Source organism: Ovis aries, chromosome 8, assembly GCF_016772045.2.
Source record: "Ovis aries strain OAR_USU_Benz2616 breed Rambouillet chromosome 8, ARS-UI_Ramb_v3.0, whole genome shotgun sequence".
NCBI classification, from domain to species: Eukaryota; Metazoa; Chordata; class Mammalia; order Artiodactyla; family Bovidae; genus Ovis; species Ovis aries.
In genome coordinates this window covers 10230027-10246228 of record NC_056061.1, presented here as the reverse complement: position 1 = coordinate 10246228, position 16202 = coordinate 10230027, and the positions used below count along the sequence as shown (strand labels likewise).

General features: G+C 40.8%; 1 protein-coding gene across 10 annotated transcripts in view; it reads right to left on the bottom strand.

The window, feature by feature from the left end:
* Window positions 1–15459, bottom strand: part of DOP1A (DOP1 leucine zipper like protein A) — a 115038-nt gene extending 99579 nt beyond the window's left edge. For 8 of the 10 annotated variants that reach the window (XM_027972311.3, XM_015097311.4, XM_042253174.2 and 5 more), the window contains exon 1: window positions 15359–15459. The gene's annotated coding sequence lies outside the window, so the exon portion shown is untranslated. The other 2 variants (XM_060419380.1, XM_060419383.1) reach the window with 1 other exon arrangement.
* Between the last annotated feature and the right edge of the window lie 743 nt (window positions 15460–16202).

Below are 16202 nucleotides of genomic sequence, written 5' to 3'. Positions count from 1 at the left end.
CATATTTGTACTAAACATATCTATAGAAAAGAAATGGTTGTGTTGATAATTCAAAACTCAGAATCTCAAACAACCAAATTTTGCTCTGGGGACTTATCGTTTGCTTTTTTAAAAATATACCCTTTTAACGTTTAGCATTTGCTAATATTAAAATCTGCTGGATTTCTCTATTGATGGGGATGAGAGAGAGGAAGAAAGGGTAATTTTTTAGGTGGCAAGGGTAAGTCAGCCTGAGGGTAAATGTCAGAATAATACACTTGCCAAGGCAGAAGACGTAAGAGAGGCAGGTTTCATCCCTGTGTCGGGAAGATCCCCTTGTGGGCATGGCAATCCACTCTAGTACTCTTATCTGGAGAATCTCATGGATAGAGGAGGCTGGCAGGCTATAGTCCACAGGGTCACAAAGACGCAGACAAGACTGAAGCGACTTAGCATGCACACAAGAAAACACTGCTTGTTTTTTTATATATGAGAACAATAATGATAAAAATGAGAAGCTATTCACAATGATTTACAAGAAAGATGTGAAACAAGATGGACATCTCAATAATCTTTACAGTTCAATTAAATCCATCATACTAAGTTAATCGATTATTTCAGATAAAATTTTTTTAAGTTAGTAATTTAATAAGAATGTTCTCAGCATTAAAAGTTAGTGAACAATATGACAGTAATTAACTTTACAATTCAACTTTAAACTAGATTGGTTTCCATACAAATTAACATAAAAACAGTAAACTATACAAACTAAACAAATTTTTCTGTAATGTATTTAAACTTACATGAGTATCGGTAAGCAAATATTATAGCTTATAAAAAAAGATGTCATTTTTTTTCCCAACCGGAAAAAATCCTATGCAGTAAGGTTTATTTTCCTTTGTGAATTTTAATGAAACTGTTTCAAAAGTATAATCATGAAGAGTAAAACATACACTCATTAAGATGCAAATTTAACATATGCCTATGCATATAAAGGATAGGATCAAAGTACTACACAGGCACAAAGGTGCCAACCAATCATCTTACATACAGGGACTTACGAAAAGGCTCTTGCGTTACACACAAGCATTCGCGTCTGTGCACATCTGTTTGCTCAAAGCTATGAAAGAATGGTGCTAGATAGTAAGTAGCCTTGCAGGTATTAAATTCCTCAATCAGTAAAGGAAAGAGACTAAAACTACTCTGAAGGATATCAAGACACTTCACAGAGAAAAATGAGGTACTACCTTCAGCAGATTCGCATTGTCTCTACACCTCTTCCAATATTTATTCCCTTTTGTGTTTTAATGTTGAGGTAAAAGCAGAACAACAGTATTACTAACATATATGAAAGAACAAAACCTTGCTGAGGTATTACTACTCTGCAAGAGAATTAACTCTAAATACTTTGGTAAATTCTGAAGCACTAAAAAGAATCAGAGCCAAGATAAGATATTGTTTGATCTTTATTAAGAGTCTCTTCACAAAAATTTCCCTTGTGGCTCAGCTGGTAAAGAATGCGCCTGCGAAGTGGAAGAGCTGGGTTTGATCCCTGGGTTGGGAAGATACCCTGGAGAAGGGAAAGGCTACCCACTGCAGTATTCTGGACTGTACAGTCTATGGGGTCGCAAACAGTCGAACACGACTGGGCAACTTTCACTTTCATTTCACTTACAAAAACTAAGTGTCCTCCAAAGCACTGATAAAATTATCAACCATTATTATTATTACTAGACTCTCCTTACTTTCAGTTTCACTATGTTGAATGTTTTTAGGATATCACTCCAATACAAGAACCCTGTCAAGCACTGCTAGTGTTATTCTTTGAGAGTCCTTTTTTTTTTTTTAACTTTACTACTGAAGTAAAACAGCAGCATCATCTTCCTAATCACACAAGCTCAAGCTTTGGCTTTATTCCCTATCCTTATATTCAAACCTATCAACAAATTCAGCTTTTTTTTTTTCTTCAGCTGAAGGTGACTGTGGTAGACAGTATCTTTCAGAATGGCCTTTTAACCATGCATCGCTCTTGAACAGTTTTCACTTGGACTATTACAATAACTATTTTTCACTACCTCAGCTTTCTAAGAGCCAATTAATATACAGGAAAACACGGTTTCAGTGTATTACTCCCTCCTGGAAGCTTAGAAAAATATAAACCATGAAAAGCACTTCCGTCCAGTACTCACTTGGCATGCAGGAAGTACTCTTATCACTGCTACAATTGTGGCATCCAATCACTTAGAAAGTTAATGCAAGCTCTTACTCATATGACTAAAGTCTTTTCATAAACTAGACCCATTCTTTCAATCTGATAATTCATATTTCTATTCTAGATAAGCAAAACCTAGTGACAAGGATTCTTTGCTTGACCAAACTTTGGTCAGGGTTCGGAAGCTTCTCCTAGGCCCATCTGCGCCTGTTCTTGGAAAATGTACTTTTTGACTGCTATGTCAGTTTAACCAGAATCTCTCTCACCCTCAATAACCTGTCACCCTAAATATTGATCGAGATCCTCAACACCAACTGCTGGTCATCCTGGTCAGTCTGCAGCAAGAAGCCTGTTAGCTTGTGTGATTGGGAATAGGCCGCTGCTGATTTACTTCAGTTTAAAGTTAAAAAAAAAAAAAAAAGATGTTCAGAGAATAATAATAATAGCAGTGCTTGACAGGGTTCTTGTATTGGAGTGATATCCTAAAAAAATTCAACATAGTGAAAGTAATCCCCTCTTACCCTTCATGTTTTCTCTTAAGAGAGGTTTTCCATTCTATGACCTCCAGCTACTCCTCAGCGATAAAGTCCCATGCTGAGAGTTGAAGCCAATTTCTCTCCTTCACTGTAAAATCCCACTGCCTATGTGCTAAGTCAACAGTCGTGTCCGATTCTTTGTGAGGGTATGGACTATAGCCCGCCAGGCTCCCCTGTCCAAGGGATTTCCCAGGCAAGAACACTGGAGGAGGTTGCCATTTCCTCCTCCAGGGGATCTGCCCGACCCAGGGACAGGACCCGTGTCTGTGATGACTCCCGCACTGGCAGGCAGGTTCTTTACCACTAGTGCCACTGGGAAGCCCCAAATCTCACTGCAGTTGCCCCCATATCTATGATGATGAGCCTGAATAAAGCTGGCCTTACCATTTTAACAAGTATCATTGAATATTTTTTTCTTTAACACTAGTCAACTGTTCAAGACTTGCTCCCTCCCACCTTGGTGGTTTTATAATATGATATTTCTTCTCTGGATAGGTCATGTGCACCTTTTCATCACCTAAAATTTTTCTATCAAACTATATTTAAAATGCTATGACTACACGATACCTTCTGATCTAACCCTTCTGACCTGGCTCATTCTTTAATCAGCATCATTTGTTGATATCTGGAAACATGGCTTACATTACAGTACAGTATTTAAAAATGCACCTGTGCTACATTTCAAAAAGCTTAATGTCATTTTTTCAATTGTGGTAAAAATGCATAAAATTTATCATTGTAATGGTTTTTAAGAGTACAGTTTAGTGTTGTTAAGAATATTTGAACTGTGCAATTTATCTTCAAAATTTTTCATCTTGCATAACTGCAACTCTATACCAATTAAACAACTTTTCTCTCAAGATCATCTGACCAAGGTTTATTTTGAGGCCTTCTGTTCTATTCCACTGGTTTCCAGTCTGTCTTTATGCCAGTATCACACTGTTTTGATTACTCTAGCTTTGTAGTATGTTACAACGTCTTTTTAAAAAACTCCTTTTGCCTGAAACACTGAATCACAACTTAACCTGGCTAGTACCTACTCATGGAGAAGGCGATGGCACCCTACTCCAGTACTCTTGCCTGGAAAATCCCATGGGGTCGCTAAGAGTCGAATATGACTGAGTGATTTCACTTTCACTTTTCACTTTCCTGTATTGGAGAAGGAAATGGCAACCCACTCCAGTGTTCTTGCCTGGAGAATCCCAGGGACGGGGGAGCCTGATGGGCTGCTGTCTATGGGGTCACACAGAGTCGAACACGACTGAAGCGACTTAGCAGCACCAGCAGCAGTACCTACTCACTCTTCAGGCCTCAGATTTTACCCTCTTTGGAAAGTCTTCCCTGACCGTTATACCTCTCCAACATTCAAATACACCATTCCTTCCTGTGGACTCCAACTACACGCTGTATCTCCTCTATTATAGAACTTACTTTGTTTCACTATAATTAAACTGTGACTCCCAGGGATGTTAATCCCTTTAATACAGTCTTTACCTATCATTTTAGCTTTTCCATTGCCAGCTCCAAGCAATGCTTGACCTATAGTAAATAATAAATAAATATTAAAAACTGAATGATAGTAGAATATACTCGAGTGGTAAAAAGAATAAGTCTAATTGATTTAGAAAATGTTCCCAAAATATATCAACTAAAAAAAATCAAAGTGTAGAATAGATAGTGTTTACAGAATGCGCTTGGTTGCTCAGTCACGTCTGACTCTTTGCGACCCCGTGGACGATAGCCTGCTAGGCTCCTCTGTCAATGGGATTCTCCAGGCAAGAATACTGGAGTGGGTCCCAACCTAGGGATCAAACCTGGGTCTTTTATTTCTCCTGAATTGGCAGGCGGGTTCTAAACCACTTGAGCCACCTGGGAAGTGCCCTGCTACAAATATACTTAACAGGAAATGCACTCCAATCCTATTTGTTCTGTCGTCACTCAAAAACTGCCAAGACTTGGTCAGAACAGAAAAACACATGATAGGCGGAATCTTTACTGTCTGAGCCACCAGGAAAACCTGTGTATATAGAACGCTTCAATTTACACACATACACACACACACACACCAACGGGAAATATATATTCAAATAATCTGCATACATTTGACATAGCTTTGAAAGAACATATAAGAAAATAGTAAAGCTGATTATTTCCTGGAGGTCACACAGGAACTTGGGTGGATGGGGGCCAGGGAGAGGAAGACTTTTCACTGCACACTTTCTAAATGCTTTTAAAATCATATGATTTATTCCCTATTTGTGGCATTAAATACGCTTAATTTTTAAAAAGGTACATGAATGAATAAAATCCCGGAGGAACATCAAAGAGCAGCTATGTGGTATGTGGCATTTTTACCCCCCTTAATCTCATAAGAAATAAGAAAATCAAAATGAACAGACTCTGTATCTTCAGTGTTACACGTGAATCTAAGGTCATCCCATCATTACCAAAGAACCACGGAGACTACGAATTTTGTTGACAAAGTACTTGCTCTGTTCAGTAATTTTCAAGCAGCATTTTAAGTTAATTTTGAGCGTGTGTTCTAAAAGCACAGCCATCTAAAAGTAAGCATGTATCACTCAGCAACATGTCCGCACACTAGCTTTACAAGACGTGGTAGCCAGCTTCCAACATGGCCGCAACGATCTTCAGGCTCTTGTGCAATCTCCTCCCACTGCTGGCCTGCATGAACAATAAATAGAACACTGCAGAAGTGAAAAATCAGGCCATGAAAGACACTCAGGCTTCTACCTTGATGTCTCTTGGATCACTTATTCTGGGGCAGGCTGACCTTTATGCCAAGAGGACATTCAAGCAGCCCTGTGGGGAGGCCACCATGGGGGAGAACTGAGGCTTCCCTTCAACAAGCAAAAAGAACTTCCCAGTGTGTGGCTGAACCACTTTGGAAGGCCAATTAAAGCTTTAGATGACTGCAAACCTTTAAATGACTGGTTCTCAAACCAGAACCTCAGAGACAAGTCATTCCCTTATCCCTCTTGACATTTATATTGTTCTTTTAAATCACTACATTTTGAGATAATGTTATGTAGCAACAGAAAACTAAAGTTTATTCTCAAATTAAAAAATTTCTTTTTAAAATCACAACCTCTGTTAACCTAGGACATTTTAAAAAGTAGTTATTAGGTCACATAAAATAGGCAGCCTCAAATGATAGAATCAGGTAGGCTTGGAGAATAGTGCTTTGAAAACAGATTTCCAGTAAAATGCCAGTTGCCATTTAAAAAAATGTTGCTAGGACCCCTCATTCAGGTGAACTCTTGACTAAACCTGGTGGTAACACTTATGGAACTGTGGTTTACAATATGGAAGTTACTTAAATATTTATTTTTATTCCAAAAAGACAGACATTTTAACTTTAAAGAAAGTACTATGTTTCATTTTTTTCCTCAGGAGAAAAAATCTGTCAGGAAACTTTAAAACTTTTTTAAGATTTAAAAAAATCTGTCAGGAGACACACTGTTAACATCATTAAATGACCTTACTACCCAAGGCAATCTACAGAGTCAGTGCAATCCCTATCACAATAACAATGGCATTTTTTACAGAACTAAAGCAAATAATTTTAAAGTTTGTATGGAAACATAGAAGACCTTGAATAAAGCCAAAACACTCTTGGGAAAGAACTGAGCTACAGGAATCATGCTCCCTGACTTTATACTATACTACAAAGATACAGTCATCAAAACAGTATGTTACTGGTATAAAACAGACACCTAGATCAATGGAACGGAACTGAGAGCCCAGAAATAAACCTATGCATTTATAGTCAATTAATCTATAACAAAAGAAGCAATAATATACAATGGAGAAAAGAGAATATTTTCAAGAAGTGGTGTTTGGGAAACTGGACAGCTATATGGAAAAGAAAAAAAAATTAGAAAATTCTCTTAACACCATATATAAAAATAAACTCAAAATGGGTTAAAGACCTAAATGTAAGACTGGAAACCATAAAACTCCTAGAGGAGAACCTAGGCAGGACATTCTTTGACATAAACTGTAGAAACATTTTTTTGCATCTGTCTCCTAAAGCAAAAGAAGCAAAAGAAAAAATAAACAAATGGGACCTAATGAAACTGAAAAGCTTTTGCACAGCAAAGGAAACCATCCACAAAATGAAGACAAACTATAGACGGGGAGAAATTATTTGTAAACGATACACCTGATAAGGAGTTAACATCCAACACATATCAACAGCTTGTATGACATCAAGAAAAAACAACACAGTTAAAAAATGGGCAGAAGAACTGAATAGACATTTTTCCAAAGAGGAAATGCAGATGGTCGACAGGCACATGAAAAGATGTTCAACACTGCTAATCATCAGGGAAATGAAGATCAAAACCACAATGAGATTATCACTTCACTCCTGTAAAAATCACGTTCATCAAAAAGAACACAAACAATAAACACTGGTGAGGATATGGAGAAAAGGGAACCCTTACTCACTGTTGGTGAGAATGTAAATTTGTGTGGCCACTACGGACAACAGAATGGACGGTTCTCAAGAAACTAAAAATAGAACTACCATCAGTTCAGTTCAGTTCAGTCGCTCCATATGACCCAGCAATTCCACTCCTGTATGTATCTTCAAGAAACAAAACCACTGATTCAAAAAGATACATGTACCCCAACGTTCATAACAGCATTTACAACTGCCAAGACATGGAAGCAACCTAAGTGCTCATCAACAGGTGAATGGTTAAAGAAGAAAGAAGAGTGTTATTTGCTCAGTCATGTCTGACTGTTTGTGACCCCACGGACTGTAACCTGAAAGGTTCTTCTGTCCATGGAATTCTCCCGGCAAGAATATTGAAGTGAGTAGCCATTACCTTCTTCAGGGGATCTTTCCCATCTAGGAATCGAACCCATGTCTCCTGCATTATAGACAGACTTTCTACCACCTGAGTCACTAGGAAAGCCCTGGTTAAAGAAGATGTGGGATATATACACAATGGAGTATTACTCGGCCATAAAAGAGAATGAAATTTTACCATCTGCAGCAACATGGATGGATTTGGAGGGTGCTGGGCTAAGTGAAACAAGTCACAGAAAGACAGTACTATGTAGCACTTACATGCGGAATCTATAAAACACAACAAACTAATGACGACAGCAAAAAAGAAGTCAACTCAGTTATCTAACAGAGAACTAATGGTTACCAGTCGGGAGAGGAGGAGGGGAGTGGCAAAACAGGCAGAGGCAGGAAATTTGAGAGGTACAAGCTAGTATGTATGGCATAATCAACAAGGATTTATTGTACAATATGTAGAATATATTCAATATTTTTAAATAACTATAAATGGAATATAACTTTTAAAAACTGTGATTGACTATATCATGCACCTGTAACTTATGTAATACCGTACATCAACACTACTTCAATAAAAAAACAGAAATAAATACAAAAAGATTGAGACACATTGTAAGACATGACAAGCATGTATGAAAAGCCACTGGGTCAAGTGATAACTCATCATCATGCTGAATATAAGCAAAACATCTAACTGCAGACTGGGGCGGCATTTGTGGTATAAAAACATACAAAATTCCAGGGAATTCCCTGGCAGTCCAGTGATTAGGACTCTGTACTTCCACTGCAAGGGGCAAGGTTTGATCGCTGCTTGGGGAACTAAGATGCTGCATGCTATGCAATGCAGCCAAAAAATGAATAAATAAAACCAAAATAACCAAAACTCCAGCCACCTGGAAAATAGGATTGATGGCAGTAACACATATCTTGAGAGCTGAAGGTAGCTTGGCTGATATTTCACAGTACCTTTCATAATATAACAGCACAAACAAAACCACCTGGAAATATAAGTGTGCAATGGAGTTGACATGTTTAATGGAGTTTATGTATATAATGCAAAGGACCAAGCCTGGTGTGCTTTTGTAGATTTTCAGACTATAGTCAACTGTCACTTTAAAATGATAACAGTTTATCTACACTGCTTCTATTATGCTGCTTAATTTTATAGTACAGACACAGAAAAGAAACTTCCTGCTTGGGTGAAGGCTCTTTTATGAAATAAAAATATTCATCCAAAGTGCTCTTGTCTTATTTTCAAATTGACGTTGTACTCCAGAACTTTCGATTAACAGTGATCTGACCCCTGACTGAGCACCAGGTTATTGTTCTGATAAGCCTAGTATCACCAGTCAGGTAAATTTAGTTTTCGGAAAACAGTAGTACCAAACTAAATAAGTCTATTCACCTGAATTCGTTGTTCATGAACACAAAACACTGGCAATTTAAACACTGAGCGCGTCACACACATCTATGCCGCCAGATAACCTCACCTGTTGAGATGCACAGTGTCCTCTACAGAACAAGAGCAGGGAATTCCTTGCCTTGCCTCTTCATGTAAAACTCCATACAAGAGGAGACTTTCTCATTACCTCAGAAGAGAGGCTGGAAATGTCTTCCGCAGGATGGAAATATAAAGCTACAGCTCAAACAAGGAAACTGACGAGAGAAAGCAGAGGAGACCCGCAGCCTAGTACAAGTTTATTCTCTCATTTATCCTTACAGGAGTTTTGCCAGACAAACACATTATTAACATTTCATCACTCCTCAATCAACAATCATCAGTTTGTCGTATAAAACGCTTTCGTGGTGGTGGTGTTTAGTTGCTAAGTAGTGTCCAGCTCTTCTGCGACCCCATGGACTGTGGCCTACCAGGCTCCTCTGTTTGCGGGATTTCCCAGGCAGGAATGCTAGAGTTGGTTGCCATTTTATTCTCTAGGGAATCTCCCGAACCAGGGATAGAACCCATGTTTCCTGTATTAGCAGGCAGATTCTTTACCACTGAGCTACTAGGGAGGCACCATAAAGGGCTTTAACTGGTTTTAAATTGAGATTTATCTCTCTCTATTCAAAGGTTTATCCTAAAGCTAATGTACCATATTAACAAAAAGGTATTTTATTTATAAAATTAACATTACTAACATAAAGACATTTTTTAAGAAAACTGACATCTAATTCAAGCATGATCACGATTAACTTTAAAAACACAATACAAAGACAAAACCAAGTGCACCTTTTAACTTGCAATTGAGGCTTTATGTTCCAATTCTTTCACCAATAAAATTCTAAGGGATTCTCAGGCCCTTAATCCAGTCTCCCCAATTCTGCCCACCAATCAGAAGGGAGAAGATTTTATGGTGCCCAAGGACAGGGTTAAGTGACACTGAATCAGGTGAGGAAGTCATTCTCCCTTCCTTCTTTTTCAGCTCCTCTGACTACTTCAGGATGTCTCAGATACCTGTTTTTTATTTATGGTGGTTACTTCAAGTTTCCTTTAAAAATTATGTTAATTCCACTGGTAAGTATGAAATAAGTATACAGAAAGTATTCACTGGAAGGGATGATGCTGAAGCTCCAATACTCTGGCCTTTTGATGTAAACAACTGACTCATTGGAAAAGACCTGGATGCTGGGAAAGCCTGAAGGCAAAAGGAGAAGAGGGTGGCAGAGGATGAGACGGTTAGTAGCTATCACTGACTCAACAGACGTGAATTTGAGCAAACTCCAGGAGACAGTGGAGGATAAAGAAGCCTGGCGTACTGCCGTCCATGGGGTCACAAAGAGACAGACAGACTTAACCACTGAACAACACAACAAATACAGGATGTATGCAGACCTGGGTCAAAAGTTTGAAGATGATGTAAGAATGATTTAATCAAGTTTGAGAACTACCACACTTATCTATTTGGTCAACAAATATAAGTGCTTACTATAAGCATGCCATTGGTTTTGCCATCATGACGGACAGAAAAAAATGTTCAAAGAAATGTAAATCTGAAAGTCAGAAAGAAGGCAAAAAAGATTCACAAAGTGGCACTTGAGCTAGAACTTAATAGTTATGATTTACACATGTAGAAACAGGGAGAAATTCAAAGAGAACAAAGACATAACAATACAGGCCTGAGTGGTGGGTGACATGCTCCAAATCTTGATTGTGGTGGTGGCTACATGAGTGTGCATGTAATGTACACATAAAAGGAGCGCACGTTATTACATGGAAATTTTTCCTTGGTAAGTGAGATACTGTATCTTTGACCTATGCAATGAACAGTCATTGAGGCTTCAAGCTTGGATATCTTGGGGAAGGGGAGGTAAACGCAATACAAGAAGGGAAATCCCAATTTGGCGAAGGGGATCAAAAGTACTCACTTGCATATAATACATTTTCAATAAAAGCTGTACACAAAACTAGCAGTCCATACTTCCACAGTATGTAAACTGAGAACTTGCAGATGTAAAGGCTGGATTTAGAAAAGGCAGAGCAACCAGAGATCAAATTGCCAACATCTGCTGGACCACAGAAAAAGCAAGAGAGTTCCCCAAAAACATCTGCTTCATTGACTACTAAAGCTTTTGACTTTGTGGATCACAACAAACTGTGCAAAATTCTTAAAGAGATGGGAATACCAGACCACCTTACCAGCCTGCTGAGAAATCTGTATGCAGGTCAAGAGGCAACAGTCAGAACCGGATATGGAACAACAGACTGGTTCCAAATCGGGAAAGGAGCATGTCAAGGCTGTATTTTGTCACCCTGCTTATTTAATTTACATGCAGAGTACATCATGAGAAATGCCGGGCTGGATGAATCACAAGCTGGATCAAGACTGTGGGGAGAAATATCAATAACCTCAGATAAGCAGATGACACCACCCTAATGGCAGAAAGCGAAGAGGAACTAAAAATAAAAAGCCTCTTGATGAAGGTAAAAGACGAAAAGTACAAAAGCTGGCTTAAAACTCAACATTCAAAAAACTAAGATTATGGCATCTGATCCCATCACTTCATAGCAAACACATGGGGAAAAAGTGGAAACAGTGACAGACTTTATTTTCTTGGTCTCTGAAATCACTGTGGACAGTGACTGCAGCCACAAAATTAAAAGATGCTTGCTCCTTGAAAGGATATCTATGACAAATCCAGATAATGCATTGAAAAGCAGAGATACCACTTTGCCAACAAAGGTCCGTCTAGTCAAAGCTATGGTTTTTCCAGCGGTCATATATGGATGCGAGAGCTGGACCAGAGAAGGCTGAATGCTGAAGAACTGATGCTTGCAAACTATGGTGCCAGAGAGAAGACTCTTGAGTCTCTTGGACTGCAGGGAGATCAAACCAGTCAATCGTAAAGGAAATCAGTCCTGAAGATTCATCGGAAGGACTAATGCTGAAGCTGAAGCTCCAGTACTTTGGCCACCTGATGCAAAGAGCTGATTCACTGGAAAAGATCCTGATGCTGGGAAAGACTGAAGGCAGGAAAAGAAGGTGGCAACCGAGGATGAGATGGTTGGATGGCATCACTGACTCAATGGACATGAGTTTGAGCAAATTCTGGGACATACTGAAGGACAGGGAAGCCTGTTGTGCTACAATGCAGTCCTTGGGGTCACAAAGAGACAGACTTGACTGAGCAAGTGAACAACAACTACTACTTCTACTTAAGAGTTTCTTCTCAGGAAGAGAACTTACAAAAATTAGGGCCTGCCTATTAAACGCACTGTGCCTCATCCCCTCAAACAAAAGAGCACATTAACATATTAGCAGTACTCACCCCTAACAAACTAACAAGGAATAGGCAGAAGCAGCCATACTAGTTGCGTGCTGCTGACACCGGACAGAATTTAACAAAAGAACTGCAGATTGTATTCAACACTTACATCTTGTTCCTAAGCAATTTAGAAATAACCGTCTTAGAGTTTACATTGTAACCTTTAACTTTTTCCAGAGATCTAGCTCTTAAAATTATTTAGTTATTAAGTACATTTCAGGTGGTTTTTGTCACATTTCATAGTTTTTAAGAATACGTACTAGAAACGGTAATCATAGTAAAAACAACGCCATTATCAACAAGGCTCTACTTATCAAAACTTTATAATGCCACTTCTAATAAGATCAATAACTTAACCATAAAATCAAATTCCAAAATGAGGTAATTATAGTTATAGAGAAGCATCAAGAGGCCAGAAAAAAGAAGATGCCCTTCTGTCATAAATTAATGCATTAAAGCTCACAGTAACCTATGTGAATCCTTGTTACAGTCCTAAGGTAAACAGAAGCCTTTTGGTCTAGTGAGTTGGGATTTGACCTTCATGCTCTCGCAAGCTTAAGCTGAAGGCCACAGAAGCATATAATGTAGGAAATTTTAGAGATGAAAGGGGACTCTGCTCAACTACAGTGATTTTCAAATGGGTATTCTATGTAATTATACTCCAGGAGATGTAAACATGTAGGCCATGATAAAAGCCACCCTCTGGCCACTTAAGTTTGAGAAATGCTTCAATAACCTTTCCCTGGAAGCTTCCACTCTGGAAGTTTATGTGTGTATTAGCACAGCAGAGCTAGGAGTCTTGTGGTTCTAAGAAGTCTTGTGGTTAAAAGCAAATGAAAAGTTAAGCTTGATTTAAACCAATGTCCTTCCATACTGAGTTTGCCTGGTGGCTCATAAGGTAAAGAATCTGCCTGCGGTGCAGAAGAAACAGGTTTGATCCATGAGGTGGGAAGATCCTCTGGAGGAGGGCATGGCAATCCACTCCAGTATTCTTGCCTGTAGAATCCCTAAGGACAGACGAGCCTGGCGGGCCACAGTCCAAGGGGTTGCAACGATTCAGACACGACTGAGCAGCTAAGTACAGGACATGCACGCTCCCATTTTATTTGCTACAGAACTCTGTTTGGAGGCAGTAAGAGTATTAATGGGTTCAGAAGAGTGTTAAGGGAAAACAGTTTGGAAAACTCTGATTCTATGAAATTCTCTTAGATGACAAAACTGAGGCCTAGAGAGATAACACCCGGTCAGCAGAACAAAGGTCTTGAATGAAATCTCTCCTTCCCAGGCCACAGAGTTCTTTCCCGTAGTTTAACTACCAAATAGGACTTCTTTGACTGCATATACTCAAACATTTAATTCTGTCTGCCCGCAATGCAGGAGATCGAACCGGGTTCGATCCCTCCGTCGGGAAGATCCATGGAGAAGGAAATGGCAACCCACTCCAGTACTCTTGCCTGGAAAATTCCATGGACTGAGGAGCCTGATAGGCTACAGTCCATAGGGTCGCAAAGAGTTGGACACCACTGAGCGACTTCACTTTCACTTTATATTTACATTTTGGTTACACTATTACATTTCCAACCCACTCCAGTACTCTTGCCTGGAAAATCCCAAAAACGGAGGAGCCTGGTAGGCTGCAGTCCATGGGGTCGCTAAGAGTCGGACACGACTGAGCGACTTCTCTTTCACTTTTCACCTTCATGCATTGGAGAAGGAAATGGCAACCCACTTCAGTGTTCTTGCCTGGAGAATCCCTGGGATGGGGGAGCCTGGTGGGCTGCCCTCTCTGGGGTCGCACAGAATTGGACAGGACGGAAGCGACTTAGCAGCAGCAGCAGCATTACATTTCCAGGTTTGTGTATTAAGTTAGATATTTTTACTTCTTACAATCTAGTCTCTGGCTCCTAATAATCAGGGTCACCCGGAGATCTGCTATTGTCTTACTAAATTCTGGGGAATGATTTAGTTCTGAGCAGCTGAAAGTAATCATTTTAAAAGAAAGCATTTGTATTACAACTGGTTTTAATTTTCTTTAGTTGTAACTTCTGTCAGCTCAAGGAAATCGCGTTGTTTATCAGGTGAACAGTCAGCACATAAAACCGACATGTAATCCACAGCAAAACACAAGATATAATGTCCACATCAAGAGAGCCAACAACATCAAAACTGAGGGATCTTTGTCTTTCTACAGTTCAGGGCTTACTTGTCAGGCAAAAACTTCAGTTTCCTATCTTTTTTGTATTTATTTTAAAAAATGTTTTGACTGCTTTACAGTCTCCAGATTTTTCCCATCTTTCTTTCTCAAACCCTACAGAACTCTGAAAGTGTAGGAATAACCAAAACACAATGTACTTGGCTTTAAAAGAGTAGTTGTGCGCTACTGCCCTTCCCTCCCCTGGGTAGGCGAGAATGAAGGAAAACTAACAAGTGACTATTGTTACGGTGCAACTTTAAAAGGCTTGGGAATCAAAGGTGATGCCCATTAACAACTTCCTTATGACTAATGTGACTTCCTCTAATAAACTTCTACACTCCTTTCCAGCCCCCACCCCCTACATGGACTATTAACCAGGGCGGGCATTCTCGTCTCTTCAATCATGAACCCCCCCTAGATGCAAGAGACAGTATGATGATGCCTCGATTCCAACAAAGAAGTGAGTCCGCGCGATCTGCTCACACAGGTGCGACCGCCGCCCCAACCCCGCGTACCGCGCGCCCCCTGCGCAGGAGGCTCGGCCCGGCCACCCGACGCCCCGGCCCCGCCTCCGGCCCCCGGGGCCCCGGCCCGCCCTCGCGCCGCCGCCGCCCGGCCCCGGCCCCCAGTCCCGCCTTCCTGGAAACCGCGGGGCGGCCGGCCGGCGGGTTTCGCGGCTTCCAGGCGGGGCTCGGGCGGCAACACCCCCGACGCTACCGCAGGCGGACCCACCGGGCGTCCCAGCGGCTCAGGGACGAGCCGGGCCGAGGAGGCCGCTCCGGGCCGGAGGCCCCGGCCTCGCAGCCGCGCTGGGGGAGGCGGGGCGGGGACGCTGTTACCTGCCGGGGGCTCGGCCGCTCCTGCCGGCGCCGCTCTCCTGGCAACCGCGGCAGCGACACGGAGGTCGGGAGCCAGACGGCCTAGTGACAGCTCCCAGTGTGCACCGCGCCCGCGCCCACGCCGGCGTCGACGTCCGCGGCCCTCCATCCCCGCCCCCGGTCCGTTCCTCGCCTCCCGGCGCTCGCTGTCGCCGCAGCGCCCTCAAGCGGACCGTCGCGGAAGCGGTCCATCGCCACCAATGAACGGAGTAGACCTGTAGCCGGTGTTTTCCATTTGCTGGTGCCAGCCTCATCAGGATGGATGGAGAGATGGAAGGGATGCTAGGAGTTGGAAATAGCTTTTAAATATTCTTCAAGTAATGATTTAAGTGTTTATTTAAATTGTTTAACTGATTCCTCAATATTTCATGTGAGGAACTCCAAACCTAGAGAGGTTAAAAGACTTGGGAAGTTAGAAAACAAATAGTTGCTATCACATTAGGAGCTCTTCTGATTGCAGAACTCGAGAATCACGTAGTTACAAGAACTGCACCCTGGTGCCTAAAGTGTAGGGTCAAAATGGTTTCTTTTGCAAATGTGTGACTATATATCAAATATAACAATTCTTAAAAATAATCAAACATCAATTGTGAAGAGAATGCTACATTAAGAATGTTACATAGGGAATTCCCAGGTGGTACAGTGCCTAGGATTCTGCACTTTTACTGCAGTGATCCAAGTTCAAGCCCTGGTCTAGCAACTAAGATCCTGCAAGAGGCCCATTGCACACACACACACACACACACACACACACACACAACAGAAAAGAAAAGAAAAAGAAAGAATGTTAAGTATTTCAATATAT